This window comes from Lycorma delicatula, chromosome 2 (assembly GCF_047948215.1).
Source record: "Lycorma delicatula isolate Av1 chromosome 2, ASM4794821v1, whole genome shotgun sequence".
NCBI classification, from domain to species: Eukaryota; Metazoa; Arthropoda; class Insecta; order Hemiptera; family Fulgoridae; genus Lycorma; species Lycorma delicatula.
In genome coordinates, this window is record NC_134456.1 from 221,288,174 (window position 1) to 221,306,498 (window position 18,325).

The following is an 18,325-nucleotide window of genomic DNA, read 5'->3' on the forward strand; positions in this document are numbered from 1 at the left end:
GCAAAACTGGTCCCTGAACACGAAACAAGATCCAAATTCTATGTTTTTTTTTTTTCATAAAAAAATTCCTCAAAAAAAAAACTCAAACTCTAATTTGAGAAAATTATAATACTGTGTTGTAAGCACTTCATTTGTTTGACGTTACACATACAATCACTAATTTGGTTTTGTTGAAAAAAAGTTATTTTAAATTTTCTTTACTCAATGTTATCTAAAAAAAAAATTAATGAATATATTTAATTTTTTTGATTTGGAGAGCATTTTTTACAATATTATTACAGTGATCAAAGTAGTTGGTCAAGCTGTTTTGGATTTTAATACCTAACCTTTCTTGCATCAATTGGTATTAAAAATGTATAATTATTAAAAAGTACTAATTTTATCTGTTTTTTATGCAGGTTCCAAAATTGAAACAACATTTTGAATAGAGTCAAATTAATAAAGTGGTGTTTTCAAATAAAAAAAAGTTATGTATTTGTAAATTTCTCTCTAAACTTTTTACATATTGTAACTTATATGTTTGCACCTTGCAATTCAAAATTTAAATGACTAATTGTACATTATTTGACTTTATCAATATCACAGGGACATTAAGAGAATTTATGAATCTGGGCCTCGAAAAGGGAAGAAGCAAAAAGAAAAAGAGGTTGACCTAAGAGAGATCTATTCCGAAAATGGCAAACAACGTTAACCAGTTTTCTGAGAAAACCTGAATACCAAGTAGATGACAATTCACTTTGTCGGGAAATAATCTTCCAGGCCCATCACAGTTTGACACTGATCCAAATTATATTCTAGATACAATTAACAGTAATAGTCGTGATTACAGTGATAACATTAGATTATGTGAAACATTCGCATATCTTAGCATGTTACCAGGTGTCCCAATTTAACCCACCGGGTTGGTCTAGTGGTGAACGCGCCTTCCCAAATCAACTGATTTGGAAGCCGAGAGTTCCAGCGTTCAAGTCCTAGTAAAGCCAGTCATTTTTACACGGATTTGAATAATAGATCGTGGATACCGGTGTTCTTTGGTGGTTGGGTTTCAATTAACCACACATCTCAGGAATGGTCGAACTGAGAATGTACAAGACTACACTTCATTTACACTCATTACATATCGTCCTCTGAAGAATTATCTAAACAGTAGTTACCGGAGGCTAAACAGGAAAAAGAAAGGAAAGGTGTCCCAATTTCGGCGGGATTTTTCCGATATGTAATCACCAACTCCCGATTATCCACAAATCGCACACTAATAATTGTTTTGATAGTTCATATTTTAAAAATATATAGTTTTATCTTAATTTAAAAAAAATAAAATGTATATTTCATTCATTCAGTCCAATTTCAACCCTTATAAATTTTTTTCTCAAATTTTATCTTAGTATTGTCTAGAGAAGGAATATTTTATTCGGTGTCGTTTTTAAATAAGCGACATAACCTTCCATACCGCGTTGCTTATGGTCCAGCTACAAGCTGTTACTCCTTTATATGTTTGTTAAACATCCCTGGCCTCCGCCGTTAGGATATGCGCTAGCAACGGCGAATCATCGCTTGTTAACAGTAACCTACAGTCTCACGTAAACCCTAACCTACAAGGTAATAGAAAATGTGGGCTTCGAAAGTGTTCTGACAGGGATCCTCGGAAATCAGCGCGGCGTAAGTTGATTAGAGTCGACATTATCGGTAACATGAGTGACTTTTCTTGAGCAGAGTGAAAGTGATATTACGGATTTTAGATGCAAACCCTCCTAGCCAAGCTCTACCACTATTGCGCATACAAAACGAAAATGTCAGTTGGCAGAACGTTGAAACTCCAGTGGCAAAAAAACGCCAATGTACAAATTATACTGAACCTAATATTCGCGTACAATCATTCTTCTACCTCCATAATCTTTTCTCTTCCTATTTTTACATTGAGTGGTCCATCTTCATTATTTCTACTGCATTTCATTACTTTGGTTTTGTTCTTGTGTATTTTCTTGCCGTAGTTCTTGCGTATAACTTCATCCATGCCGTTCATTGTTCCTTCTAAATCTTTTTTACTCTCAGCTAGAATTACCATTTTCTTTTTTCTTCGGTCATTTGACTGGTTTGATGCAGCTCTCCAAGATTTCCTATCTAGTGCTAGTCATTTCGGTATACCCCCTACATCCTACATCCCTAACAATTTGTTTTACATATTCCAAACGTGACCTGCTACACAATTTTGTCCTTCTACCTATCCTTCGAATATTAAAGCGACTATTCCAGGATGCCTTAGTATGTGGCTCTTCTTTTAGCTATATCTTTTCAAAATGCTTCTTCCTTCATCTATTTGCCGCAACACCTCTTCATTTGTCACTTTATCCACCCATCTGATTTTTAACATTCCCCTGTAGCACCACATTTCAAAAGCTTCTAATCCAAGTTTCACTTCCATATAAAGCGACACTCCAGATCTATATCGCCAGCAAATCGTAGCGTCTTTATCTTTTCACCTTGCGCTATTACTCCGGATCTAAATTATTCTTTAACATCATTAACTGCTAGTTCTATGTAAATATTAAAAAGTAACGGGGATAGGGAACATCCTTGTCGGACTCGAATGTTTAACACATTATTAGATTTTAATTTATGTACCCCAAAATTTTCTTTAACTTTCCTGAATGCTCCGTCTATTTTATGAATGTTCAAAAAGTGCAAACTAGCGAAAGAAGAGTAGAATAAAGAAAAGTGTTCAATAGTGGAAAGAGAAATGAATCACTTTTAAGAATTTAATTTTTATACTAAACCAGTTTAACTGTAACTGAATGAAAAATTATTTAATAAGTCGGTTATACAATTATCGTGTGTGTATATATATATATATATATATACACGAAGCAATATATAACGGTGGTCCCTGAGGTTTAAAAAAAAGAAAAGATATAGGTATTGAAGTATACAATTGCTTGTATTGGCATCATTGATCAATAATCGTGTGACCATTTGTCTAAAAGTGTTGTTTTTAAGAGAATTATATTCTGATATTATTATTATTATTTGTTCGTGTTCACTTTTGTTTATCTGACCAAGTAAGTAATTTTATACGATTCTTATATAAATTAATAGAATTTAAATTTGAATTTTTTCTATCGATAAATTGGTAGTGTGGTTTTAACCTATATGAAAATTCATTTGAGTTCATTGTAAATCGTTTATTTAAGCAACATTTAAAAAAAATTCATATATCGTGTGCATATTATTATTATTATTTGTCGTTTTTAAATAGTAATTTTGGCACTTATGCAGTTTGTTCCCCCCTAACATTTTTTATAGTATACGTGATTACGAAGATGTTAAATTTGCTCTACAATGTATAGTCATTTCTTAAAACATTAACCGTGTTAATTAATCAAAGTTAGCGAGCATAGGTTAAGTTTGGTTAAATTATTAACAAAAAAAAGTTTGGATATTAACAAAAACCCAAACGTTTGCTGCTTTTAATTATAGATATAAATTAACCAAACTTAACCTACGCTCGCCAACCTCGACTAATCAACAGAAAACTTATATTATTTAAATAAATTATTGCAATTACTGGATATATTATTTAAATATTCAAAACATTAACAGTAATGACGTATACGATATTAAAAACGTTGGGATGGAACAAACTGCATAAGTGCCGTAATTTTCTTTCTATTTATTGGAAATTATAATACTTATTCCCTTATCCATTATTCTCAGATACTAATAAAAAAGAACAGTTGATAGTTCACTGTTTTGTAATAGACTGTTGAAGCTTTCAATTATATTATAATTAATGGAAAACAGATCAGTTTCATCGTAACTCCTAGCAAATGTCATTCGTTTTATTACCCTCAGGTAGAACTTGCAAAAATAAACGGTGATAGGTTTAAAAGAACTATTGCGACACTGAACAAAGGAAGAAAACCATATTCACAATTAAGTACATATACCTACTTAATAATTTTGCAAAGTGTCGATTATATTAAAAAGTCTCAAAAATTAACATCTCACAATAATAAGAATTTTAAATAATTTATGAAACAAATAAATAAAACTAATTCCTAAACCTTATTGAAGCTCTCAGAAGTCGATAATTCACATTGAATTTTCATACACATGGGTGTTTAAGTAGATGATAACTTCTTTTGTAAATATATTGGTTGCTTGTTTTTCAGTTTGAATGGTTCCTTCTTTCACCATTCTTCCTCACATAATGGCATCTAGTATTGATTTATTGTTGAACATCGCTTTATTTTTAAGTTTAATGGCACTCTGATTATCTATTAAGAGAGTTGGCTTTGGATTGACATCAAGTATACCAACTTCCTTTAAGTAGATGTCAAGCCGAACCAACCATTTGCTTGCTTCTATTGTAGCAGTATTATACCTGGATCTTCCATAGAAGAGAATGATTCAAATTTCTGCAATTTATTTATCTACACAACTGATCTACCACAGTATTTAAGGAGAGTTACACTAGTTGATCTTTGAGTGACTTTGTCAATATAATTGGCATCACTGTGTGGCTCAATTTATCTACTGGTTGTTTTACTGCATCTGATACAATCATCAGGAATAGATTACAAATATCTGAAATCTCTTTTTACCAAATTAAAACGAGACTTTATTGGTTGAATCTGTGCTCCAGATGCAATATTCAAGGAAAAACTTAAAATCTGATGTTTTGTCAAACTAAGTAATTTAAGATTCCAACCATTTACCTGTAATGTTCACCGGTGGAGATTAGAAGAGAGTTTCCAGCTAAATTCAATTGGAAAGATTAAGGTTTACTGTTGCTAAACCCATATTTTTGTAGAATTATCTTTGCATATAGTGACTGGTCTATCTTTGTAAATTTTCCACTTAATTTGATTTTAATTTAAATCAACAATTTAACTTTGTGATAGGCCCATGATCATTAAAGAACTGCCATCAGATGAAAAAAACACCACAATTTTTTTGCTGTGGTGTATGTGATCTACGTTGCCTTCCTCTAGACCACACTGCTATAAGAAGTGTGTTAGACATTTATACAAACTCTTAAAAACTTGTTTAAGGCCATACAAATGTTTTAATAATTTGTACACTTTTTGTGTTCCACATCATTTCCTTGAGGTTATCGTATGAACACATTCTTGTTTAGTTGTCTATTGAAGAAAGCAGTCTACATCGTGAATAGCTAAAGTTGTCCTGACTTGTCTTTAAGTGGGAAACAGGGCTGAAATTGTTAAAATAATTTAACTGTGGATGTTCACTGTAGCTCATAGCAATTAGTCTTGCTTTACACTTTATGATGTCATCTGAATCAGTCTTGACAGCACATACCTCTTAGTTATCCACCACTCCACAATCTGGAGGCTTCTTCTCTAGATGTCACATTTGATTCTGATGAAGAAAATTTATTTTTCATCTATCACCGTCTTCCATTCAGAAGCTCTTGTCACTCTGCATAGTCTCTTGATAATTTGAAGGTGGTAGGTGAAGAAAAAATATTCTTCCTCTTGGTATCTGTCCTCATTGTTCTGTTGCTTATGCATGAGGAATTAAATTTTCATGTGTTGATTTGTACGTATATCAGTAAAGTCTTTACTTGCTATGTAAGAAAAATTATGAATTTTAGATTCTTGTAATGTTTCCGGTCTGAATTTAAGATCCGTGCAGACAACTTTTTACTTGTCTGGAAAATAAAATCTGTAACTGCACTATGCAGATCCAACCTTTAATGATTTTGCATCAGATATTCATTTTTTGTTGTCCAGGATCCAAGCAAAACATTCAGTTCAAAAAATTCTGAGATGATTGATATTCACTTCCCTTTTCAGAAATCACTAAACACAGGTCCTTCCTTTCACTTTTGTTGGTGTTGTTCTATTTATTGTATGTGTAGCAGAAAGGAAAGAAAGCATTACTTCACCTCTAAGCAACTTGGGTAAGTTGAGTGCAGAATGCAACCAGTATCTTGCCACATCACAAATGATTCTGTTTTCTCTCTCAGCTACTGTAGATTGTTGTGGAGTATAAGATACCGTCATAAAATGTTAACACTTGCATTAATTTTTCCAAGCTTGATTCAACTGTAGCACAGTGTTTGTTATTAGAGGACATTCGTTTGATTTATGGCCCTTGGAAAATGGGCCATAAATATAGAGTTTAACATAGATTCAAAACGGTCTCTTTATTAATTTTAATAAATATTTTTATTTATTTTATAAATATAATTTAAGCAAACTTATTTTTAATTTTTTAAATTCTGTGTAATTTATGTTGACTGCCAGTAGTTATTTATTTCTGTGCTCTCTTAAGCCTCAGGCATATGCATAAAATGCATCAGACTTTAAAAAAGTCTGATGCAACCTGCTGTTTTTCGTAAATATTACACACCAGTTTGTAAATTTATCAATTGCTTCCTCACCTGCACTGCGCAGTAATTCCATCTATTCTAGTAGCCTTTCTGCTATTCAAATGATGACAGGATATGATTACATTAAGCTAAAGGTCAAAGAAAACAAATCCCACACCTTCAAGAGAAGGATCTCATGGAATGTGTACCATCTCATGGTATGATTGCAGCAGGATTGAGCACACCTGCACATTTCACTCTTCAGTCTGCTTGTTTCTAAATTAAAAATTTCCCAGATGTTGAATTGACCATGGTATACCAGCTGTGTTATTATAGCCACCACAAAATCCTGATCTCACCATACCAGACAATTCATTATGGGGAAATTACCAAGGTACATGTATCTGTACATCGCTACACCACAAATGTAGAATTATATGATGCTGTGAGGGATGTCTTCTGTAATATAACACCAGAAATGCTCCATTATATGTCGCAGAGGAAGTGTAGAATTGTGCATATGAAATGAAGGTGAACACAGATCCACTAGACCATTAAAATTAATACTATGTGTGAGTAAATTAAATAATTCATTGTTATATTGCATTTTTATTTATAACTCATTATAAATTTTTGGTTCTAACTTTAGGGATGTACAGTGACTTCCTGGCCACCTGTACTAAGTGTGCAGCAGAGTTTACACAGTATTTATTCTCTTATTAAAGAGATTTTTACAACCTTTCTCTAGAAATATGAAGAAAGAAGGGTTAGATGCTTATAATATCTGAAATTATTCTGAAGTAACACGGGTCAAAACAGCAACTAAACCAAAATGTATAAAATTACAGCAAGAATCAACAGCATAGCTTTGTGTTGTACAAAAAATTCCAATTTTAAACTTGTTTGAAAAATTCCATAAAAATATTACATGAAAAAATGGCAATATATTGTTAATTGCAACCAATTGATCTAGTAGCCAACAAACTATTTAATTGGCTGGTTGTGGATATATAGTAATTGAAAAAACTGCTGGTGAGAACCATGATACCAAATATGCTTACTGGCACAAAATAAATTCTTACAGGAAAGCCATGCGCTTTTTAAAAGCACCACTGATAAAAGAGAATCAAATGTTGCAGAGGAATGGCACATTACCTTTTAAAGTGTACATAGATACACTTCTTAAAAAGCCAAGCTTATGTGATATCTTGAAATCCATAGTTAGATTCAAACATTGTCAGATGTTTTATGACAATATTCATCTGTTCACAATAAAGAAAAATTATTTAGATTTACAGAGAACAAATATTGTGCGGAATTTTTTTTTATAAGAGATTAATTAGATTTTTGTGTAAGCATTACCAAGCGTTTTCTGAAAATGAGAGATTGTATGACATTTTTTTGAAAGATAGCGTAAACTATTCTGGTTGATGGCCTTTCGAGAAAAATAATCCAATTGTGGTATTACAAGACAATGCAAACACCATATCTAGTACGGGTACATAGTCAACCGATACGCAGACCCTTTGGTACAATCAACAAATACCCACGCCTTTGTACTAGCTAACTTCAAATTAAAAGACCTACTGTAGAAAATAATTATTCTAGCTAGGCTACAACCTATGTACTATTATAATTAATACCGTTAAGTTTGTAATACAAGTTTTTATATAATTAGGGTGTACTGTGCAATTTTCAGTGGGTGTATTCAGCGCGTATGAAAATTATGTGTTTGTATATAAAGAACAAATCTTGCGCGGTCCTTAAACGGAAGGTTAAGTGTATTGTAATCAAAAAGGCTGTGAAGCAAACGCAAATTTTAATGATGCAATGAGTTTGATTTCGCTAGTGTTTGGGACGTTACTGAATTTGTTAAATATTAAGTAATTATGTAGTATTGTTTCTATTTCATAATGGCAGTTAGTTTTAGAAGATTTATTTGTACTTATCGCTCTCGATGTTTTTCTCTATCTAAAGAAAACAATACTTTTCCGAGTGTAAGGAGGTTATGTTATAGTCAGTATTGTACTCGTTTGTATGAACATCACAAATTTAATTATTGTTTACAAACCTCGAGAATATTACTAGTTTACAAACGAAGTTATATCAGTTTAACTCCTTACAGTGCCATCGATGACAATTATGAAGACGACAGTAAACGTTATGAATCTGGTTACGTATGGCTTAAATTTCTGTTTGCTGTATGTGGATTTGGTCTCACGGTTGCAAGTTGTTCGCATACAGGCAAGATGGAACGTATGTAGTATTAACCCTTTCCTTTCCAGTTGTAAATTTTGGGAATGACTAGTCATCATTCTAACATAAACGATAGAACGAACTGCATGATTTGCTTGGGTGTAAGTTCTGCATTACGGAAGGACGCGAATTTTTGTTTTTATTAATTATTTTAATGAAGTATGATGATTGTTATCTCGTGTATTGTTTTTAATTTGGGGGTTCCAGTGGTCATTTGTTTGAACAAGTAGCTTTTACCTGTGTTATGACTATAACAGTACACACAGTGCTAGTGTTCCCAAAAAAATATTCGCCTATCCATTTCTCCATGTCGTGCTTATGTTCACATCGAATGATTATTGCATAATACTATATGAGTTTTCTTTTTGTGTTTTTAACCTTTTTACCGATGTGCACTCAATACAGTTTTTATTGTTCTTAGATGATAGGAGAACATTTTTCATTTGTATTCTTCAATTATGTAATTTTCACCTACTCTATACATAACAAATACAGTTACTTTATATTAGCAATTTACTTACAGTTTATTGTAGCAAAAGTTTATTTAATTATTTATTCTAGAAATTTAACCTTTTATAAGTATTTTTTGTGTTTACTTTTTACATAAATATGAAATATTCTGTTGCTGTTATTAATCTACTGTTGTATATTAAATTGCTATTACCATCTTACCTTTTACTGTTGCTTTGTTGTATTTGAATAAAAAAAAACAAATAAGTGGTTAGAAACTGTATTAAGTGCATGCTAAGTTATTGATTTTATATTTTTTATGACCTGGAGATTTCAGTTGATTAAATCTCTCCCATAGATTACAATTGCTATAGTTCATTTCTTGAAAAAATATTTTCCTTCATTGCTGTTTATAGAGTTTGATATGTTTTAATGCCATGCATGTTTCTTGTAATATTGTTAAATCAGTTTCTAAGTATTTAGTGGGGAGATTCTGTACAATTACTCAGTCATATCCACTTTAGTATTTTAGATATAATTTAATAGTAGTATTATTTTCAGAACTTCTAATTTTGCTCATTACATTGGTTACATGGTATTATTTTGACCTAGCATTTGTGCTGTAACTCAAAGGCAGTAATATTATAATTGTTACAGAACATTCTGCTTGCTGGCCTCTGTGGCGTGAGTGGTAGCGTCTCGGCCTTTCATCCGTAGGTCTTGGGTTCGAATTCTGATCAAGCATGGCATTTTTACACACGCTACAATTCATTCACCTCATCCTCTGAAGCAATGCCTAATGGTGGTCTCGGAGGTTAAACAAAAAAAGAACATTCTGTTTTTGAACAAGATATACAGGATAATGCATTAGAAAGTACAATTTTTCAAATTACACGATGCACATTTTGCCCATTCTCTTCATAGACTTGCTGAAACAAATTGTTGAAAATGTTTTGCTGCCAGATATTCTCAATAAATGATCACTGTTTTGGTAAATTTGGCTACTTTAAATACATAAATACTAGTTGTCTTATAATAAAACGTACTAAGGGAGGCCCTGGCACCAGTAATATCCATGAAATGTACTATTCATTACTATTAATCTTAACAGTTGTTTATTTAAGTTTGTTTGTTTTCTTTGATTTGTTGACTTTTTTATGAAGAAAGTAAAGTAATAAAGTTTTAAATTTATGGATTGGAAAGGGTTAAAAATACTCAACATTTATTCTCATAGGATTGAAATTTTTTTTAAGTTTGATTTTTATTTCATTGTCTTGCTTTGAATGTTATACTATAAGGTTTTGTAATTGAGTGTGACATTAATGAATTCTCAAAGGTATTAAGAACAAATACTAAGTAATAATTAGCAATTAACAACTGTTGATAATAAACAAACGATTATTTTTGCAATGGGTTGTAGAACCTGAATTGAGTTAAACAAGTTAGTTCATATAGTAGGGTTTTTACTTCTGTTTTATCAGTTCATGCTGGACTTCTTGACCAGTCATTGCATGAAAATATGGAGTTGATTTTTGTATTTTTTATGAATATGAAAGTTTTTAAAAGTATTGAAGTTTTATCATATACAGTATAGCTTGTTATTACTTATACATTCTTTGTTTCTGTATTTGCTAAGGCTTTATTCTGGCAACAAATTATTTACCACTCAGTTCTTACTTTCATACATAAAAGGCATTCAGTTAATTAAATACATAATTTAAGTAAAGTTCTGTTGATTATTGAACAATTTATCCAGTAACAAAAGCAGACCATATACTGTATTGACTTCATCACTCTGAATATTTCATTAACTACATCGTGTTAAAAAAGTATTTTCTTTTGTAATTATTAGGATATTTTATTCTTTAGCATAAATAAAACTGATTTTATTTTGTGTACACTGTATTTGATTTCAGTTTAATTTTAAAGGTTTTTTTATTGTATCTATTTTGATATGTCTAATTTATTCATTCAGTCCCATCAACTAAAAATTCATGAGGTCTCCTAATTTTACAGTTATGACCTACTAAGTACAAACATATAAGTTTTTTTTTAATTTGGCATTTGTAATTTCTAATATTTCAAATGAGATTGGAATTTATAGAAAGACATTTATTAGTTTTTCTATTTTTGCACGTTTTCATATATATTCTTCAAATTAATTAATTTCCACCTACTCTATACTTGCAAATTCAGGCTTTCTGTTAGCAATCTACTTCCAGACAGATTATTATAGTAAAAGTCAATTTTATTATTCCTTTAACATATATTATTTATATAAATAAATAATGTTACATTATGTTTTGCATGAATTGCTTTTAATGAATTGAGATAAAATATACATATTACCTTTCATTTTAGTGTCAGTATTGTTTTAACTTAAATTAATTGTGAAAATAATTAAGTAAAGATACATTTAAAATATAAATACAAATGACTTTTGGGGTTTGTTAATATTTTTCAGCTGTTTAATGTTTATTTTTAATATATCTTTCACAAACAATATTAATTATCTCATTTATTATATTTTGTTTTTTATATTTATGAAGCTCACCTTTACATATTTAAGGTTAAGTTATATAGTAATGTAAGGTTGGATTTACTTTGTAACTTAATTAAGCTAAATTCCTTGCCAAAGGTTTAAATTTCTTTATGAAATAAATAAACTAACCTAAAATTAACAATCCTTTTTGTTATAATTAATTCATAATTAATAAACCTCCTGTTCATTTTGAATATATCACAACTGAAAAATTTTGTATTATGTTAGTGAGAAGTTAAGTACTAGAGCAGTAGTTCACAAACTTTTTTTTTACGTATACTTACGTGAATTACAGATCAGTAGTGTGCCACTGAGGTATTAAATATGTCATTAAGGTAACAACAGTTATAACTCTGAATGGTAAAGCAATAAAAAATTATAATTATTTTTGAAAGTAACCAATTATTTTGAAAATAATCATTTATTACAATTTTTTTTGTGATTAATTCACGATATAAGGTTTGAAGCTTGTGCATGGGAATATGAACCAAAAGTTTTGTTGTATATAAAAAAAGACGTCTGACTGGGACTCGAACCTGGTAAAAATTAAAAATTGTGTAAAAGTTTTTTAATCATTTGTTACAAAAACATTTATTTACTTTATAAAGAAATGTTACATTATACAGTTATTAACATTATTGATAACAATATTCTTGAAGACTAAAAATTCATTGAGGAGGGGTGGTACTCTGTATTTGAAAAAGTAAAGAGATGTCTTTGGTTTAGCTGAACCTAATAATAAGTAGATATTTGGTTCAAGTTCCAGTATTACAAAATTTAACTTTTACCGTCCCAACAGCAGAAAATCTAGTTTCTCAAAGATATGTGTTAGAAAATAGAATTAAAAATAGTGGTTTTCTCAACAGTGATGGATATTTATTTTTAAACTTTTGCCAAAATTCTCATAACTCTGATTTAGTAAATTCCATTTTTAAGCCTCAATCACAAAATAATTCCATCAAAGATTTTGTTTTGTTACTAGTTAGGATTCCAGGAATAATATCCAGTATGAAAAGGGTTTCTAATCATAGGAATTCAAAGTATTTTTTGAAATATTAACATAACTTGGAAATTTCAAAAGTTTCAGTAAGGATTATGCAATGGAATTTTATATTATTTGATTTGATTATCCTTTTTATTTCAATTTTGTGTACTGTCACAAATTTTTCCAGATTTGGAAAATGCAGGAGGTTTTCATTTGAAACCCTGTTATTCATTATTTGACATTTTTTTTGATAAATTCCTTTATTTTGTCTACTGAAAATTGATCGTTGTTTCACTTTACAAATTTGAATTTAAGTCTTGAAGCAATTGAAAATATCTGTTAAGTAGACTAGTGTTAGTCAACAGCTCATCTACCCACCGGGTTGGTCTAGTGGTGAACGCGTCTTCCCAAATCAGCTGGTTTGGAAAGTTGAGAGTTACAGCGTTCAAGTCCTAGTAAAGCCAGCTATTTTTACACGGACTTGAATACTAGATCGTGGATACCGGTGTTCTTTGGTGGTTGGGGTTCAATTAACCACACATCTCAGGAATGGTCAAACTGAGACGGTACAGGACTACACTTCATTTACACTCATACATATCATCCTCATTCATCCCCTGAAGTATTATCTAAACGGTAGTTACCGGAGGCTACAACAGGAAAAGGAAAGAAAAGTCAACAGCTCATCTGTCAATCAATCATACAATTCAAAGTCTGTATCCATTAGGAACATCTGCATCTCTGAATGTAGCTAAAATTACTTGCTTTACATTGTTTTTTGAACTTAGTTTCTTCCATATGCACTCATTGAATTGTACAGCAAAAAAAATTACTATTTTTTACTTGAGTTATTATGTTTTCTTTTATGTTTAATGCAATGCTTTCAGTTTAGTTTAGTGCACGGTGGTACTGTATGTAGTTGTTTAGTGGACAATTCACCTAACATTCAAGTTACCATATCTTTTGCAGCAGGTAACAACAGTTTTTCACCAGTTGTTAGAAAGATGTGCCTCAACTGCTCTTTGAGTACTGCCTGTAAAAAGACGACATAATTTTCTTTGTGCATTTTATCTCTGACAATTTTTGAACAAAGTCATTTTTGTTTCTAATGTTGAATGTTTAGTGGTAAGGTAGTGTTTCAATATTGAAGGTTTCATACTTTGGTCAGAAAGCAGATTTTGAATCTGTTTTAAGAAAGCTGATTCATTTTATACATCCGTCACAGTAAATACAATATTAATGTCCCCAGGATCATATTTTCTTATAAATATTCATATTTTAATAGGAGAATGATCTTGCCTTACTGCAAATTCTGATTCTGAAGTAGAGCTCATTGATACAAGTTTTTTGTCTGGTGTTGTTTTGTTTGTCATTGCTCTATTAAGCCCCTTTTCTATATTGATTTATATTTTATCAACTTTAACTAATTATGTTAATTAAATTAAACCAAATTAATTCAAGCAAAGCACATAAATAAGAAAGTATATAAGAAAAAAGGTGGTTTCAAGATACGTATGCCAACACTAGGACTTCTAGGACGCTAGTTTTATCAAATGAAAAAGTAACACAATTACAATATTTTCAAATCAGAGAGTTTGTAAAACAATGGAAGCAGCTACATCCGTCCATGTGTAGGATTATCATGATCAATTCACTTAACTGCTGGAGGAAAGTATGGTAATCCTTTTATAATAGCCATTAAGAATTTTTTTTATATGTGCAACATGATGCATGTTGGACAGACAAATTGTTACATATGCACTGTGGTATGTAAGAACTGTCAGTGTTTGTTCTTGCTGTTCGAACAGCTGATATTCTTATTGTTGCTATTCATAAATAATTTCCTCAATTTAAGGGGAAAAGAAGTACAATGATGAAATACTTTTGTATTATAATACATCAAAAAAGGTTTGAGCACCCCTGATACATTTTATTAATAATAAGTAAATACTACTGCTAATAATATCTCTTGTACTAATAATTTTGTATTACAGTATAAAATTTTGTATTTTTGTATTGTGCCTAGTTGTGTATCACCTTGTTAAATTCACTGGTAGTACACAGAAATCTGTGCAGTACCAGTGATTTTGATTAATGTATGTTAAAACATTTTTCACAAGATAAAAACTGAAATTGCAAAAATATCACTGATAAATATAATTTTTGTTTCCTAACATGTGATGCATTATTTTAATCTGTTTTTTAATGCTGAAAACGAATATGAACTCAGAATCTTTCTATCGCCCACCATTTTTGAAAAACTTTAAATTTTTATTAAAGAATTTTTTTTCATTTTCAACATATTTTTCAACCTTTTAAACTCCTGAATTTTATTTTGTTAGCTCATTTTTTATGTTTAACTTTGTTAACATCATTTGTAAGTTATAAATTTATTTTTATTTATAAAAATTGTCATGTGTACTAGACAAACAATTAAATCATGTCATAATTACATATTATGACATATGTACCTATGGTTTGGCGTGAACCAAAGGATCATGTAGCAGATTGTTACTTTTGTTTAACAAGTGTGTTTTGAATTTCTAAAAAATCTAAACATACTGTAAAATATCCTTCATTGCAATCTGCAATCAGGTCTGTACCTCATGAAATTGAATAATTTCAGCCACCTGTGAATGTATGTTTCGAAAGCAGCGATGAAGAAACAGGCACTACTGAAGAAGACAGTAATGATTTTGATTTTGAATTATCTTCCAATAAGCCACATCTTATATCACAAAGTGAATTAAATGACTTGGTTAGGGATTTAAATTTATCAAAAAATCAAGCTGAACCGTTAGGATCAAGACTGCAAGTTTGGAATTTCTTCAAATAATTCGGAAATTTTGGGCTTTTGAAGCCGACAAAAAGAACTTTCTCAGTACTTTATTGATGAAAATAATTTGGTTTATTGTACAAATATTGATGAGGTTATTTTGCACCTAGGACAAGTTCATAAACCTGTGGACTGGCACCTTTTCATAGATTCGTCCAAGTATAGTTTAAAAGTGGTTCTAGTACATAACGGTAACAAATATCCTTCGATACCAATCGCTTATGGTATTAATTTGAAAGAGACATATGATGTAATGAAAGACATTCTTGAAAAAATAAATTATAAAAACATAGCTGAAACATATGTGGTGATTTGAAAGTTATAGCTATTTTGGTAGGCATGTAGTTAGGCTGTACTAAGTATATGTGTTTGCAAATGGGACAGCCGAGCTAGGGATAAACATTATGTTACCAAAGAATGGAAGAAGTGAGACAATTTAACTCCAAATGCGAAAAATATTATTCACGAGCACTTAGTTGAACCCAATAAAATATGTTTACCCCCTCTCAATATCAAGCTAGGACCAACGAAAAATTTTGTAAAAGCAATGAAGGAGAGTCCCGGATTTTTGTACAACAGGCAGAAATTTCCAAATGTAAGTGAAGGAAAAATTAAAGAAGGAATATTTGTTGGTCCTCAAATAATAGAGTTGGTCAAAGATGATGTATTTAACTCGATGTTAAATAATGTAGAAAGTGAAGCTTGGGCTTCATTTAAAGGCGTTTGTAAAAATGTTTCTCAGCAAACAAAAATCCGACAACTACCACGATATTGTTAATCAACTTCCTATTTCATACAGAGCAATGGGATGTAATATGTCTTCGAAAATACATCTCCTCCACTCACATCTGGATTTTTTCCCGGACAACCTTGGAGATGTAAATGACGAACCATGGTGAACGTTTCTACCAAGACATTTTGGTGATGGAAAGCCGCTATAAAGGCAAGTGGAATACTAACGTGCTAGCCAATTACTGTTGAACATTAATTTGGGATGTGCCTGAGACTATTTATAAAATAAAAGCACCGGCAAAATCATTCTAACCCAGATATGGCCGTACAAAATGATAAATTTTACAGATTTGAACTATATTTTTCCGTAATTCTTTTTGAAGCATTATTTATTTAAAACTAAGGGTGATAGAAAAATTGTATTTACAGATCTGTAATGCACACAAAAAAGCAATTCAAGAAATAGTATCACACTGAGAGAAACATTAAAAATGTTTTTTTCTCTATCAGTGTATTCAGTCTTGCATACACTTTTTAATATTACAATATATGTTAAGATTTTTTCTTTAACCTGGAAATTATTATCCATTTTGACATTTTAAATCCATTTCTTAATATTTGTTCACTAATGTTAAAATCTCACTTTCATTGTTAGTTTTCAAGTTGTCTTATGTCTGAAATGAAAAAAAAAACATTTATGGTAATAAATTTCATTAAACATGTTTACTATGTTCAGGCAGCAGTGCTGTCTGACACCAAATGTGATGTTAAATATTAGTTTTACTTTCTTTTCAACATAATTGTTTCTATTTTATTTAACATGTGGTTGTATTCATTAATTGTTTATCAAATGCATAACACAACCATATGATACGGCCTAGTCGCCAAGCTTGTTGGATTCACTTATAGTATATTATTGTAAGATAATTGTTAAATTATGGTGGGCAATATGTTGAGACACAGTTCCATATCATTCACTCCTCTCCTGATGATTCACTCGGCTTCGTATGCTTCACCCAGCTCCTGACGATTCACTCGGCTCCATCTACTCTGTATAAGTTGGCTCCGCACTAGAATCTGGCAATCTAGTCTAGTCTCAATCTGTCATTTGAAGACTCATTTTCTTCAGTCAAAATTTACCCATCATATAGTAGACATGTATATATTCATTAAATTATATATATTTTTCAACAATGTAATACAAATTTAATTAAATCATGAATATGTTAATATACAATTGTTAATTCGAATCGGTATTTGTTTTATTTAAATCCACTTAACATAAACGAAACACACTGCCATCCCAGTAATTACAAAACAACTTGAAATTTGATTAGGAAAAAGATGTCATAAAGATTTCATAAAGAAAAAAAAGATTTCATAAAGAAAAAAAGATTTCATTAAGAATAAGTCCATATTTTGTAATGTCAACTAAATATTTTACAGATGTTTAGTTAAAAAAAAAGTTACAGAGCTTGGAAATCGCACATACCAATAAAATAATGGAAAATGTAAATGATTCTTTTCATGCTGTTTAACACTCTTAGCGCCATGTGTATCAATCTGATACATTTTTAGCAATGTCAAAACGGCCATGTGTATAATTTTGATGCACACGTAATGGTCTTAATAAATAAATAAAAAATGTCTGGCCTGGGGTGAAGTTTTACTGATTTAGGCGTAGCGCTAAGAGTGTTAAATAAGGTCTCAGTAAAATAAGTACAACTTAAAATAGAACAGGCTTTAATTTGACATAATCTGTTTTTAACTGTTTGTTTAGAAGTTATAACTACTTAAAATACAGGTACCTCTTTTCATTTGCCAGATTTTAGTTAATTACCAAAGAAAGTTGTATTGAAAAATACAATTATCTTTCTTACCTGTTTAAGCCATTTTTTCATAAAGAATAAATAACTAATATGTGATGTTATTTTTGCCATCAATCAGCTATTAAACTTAAAAAACAGGATTTTTCTTCAGCGCTTATATAATGAAAATTTAAAAATTTTTAATAACATTTCAGAGAAACTGTTACTAATTGTGTAAAATAAATTTTATTGAGAGCTTTGAAGTAAAGAAATTATTAGAAGGACTGTACTCAATCCAAAATGAAAAAAAATCCATATGAACCAGGAGGCAGTGGTTGAGTACCATCTTTCATTGAAGCCAATGTGGACAATTGTTGTTTTG

General features: G+C 30.6%; 1 long non-coding RNA gene across 3 annotated transcripts in view; it reads left to right on the forward strand.

Moving 5' to 3' along the window:
* The first annotated feature begins 2,881 nt into the window (after positions 1-2,881).
* LOC142319671 (uncharacterized) overlaps positions 2,882-18,325 on the forward strand; it is a 31,452-nt gene continuing 16,008 nt past the window's right edge. For 2 of the 3 annotated variants that reach the window (XR_012755247.1, XR_012755248.1), the window contains exon 1: positions 2,882-3,056. This is a non-coding gene — a long non-coding RNA (uncharacterized LOC142319671). Of the gene's footprint in view, positions 3,057-9,697; positions 10,032-18,325 lie in introns of all 3 variants that reach the window. The other variant, XR_012755249.1, reaches the window with a different exon arrangement.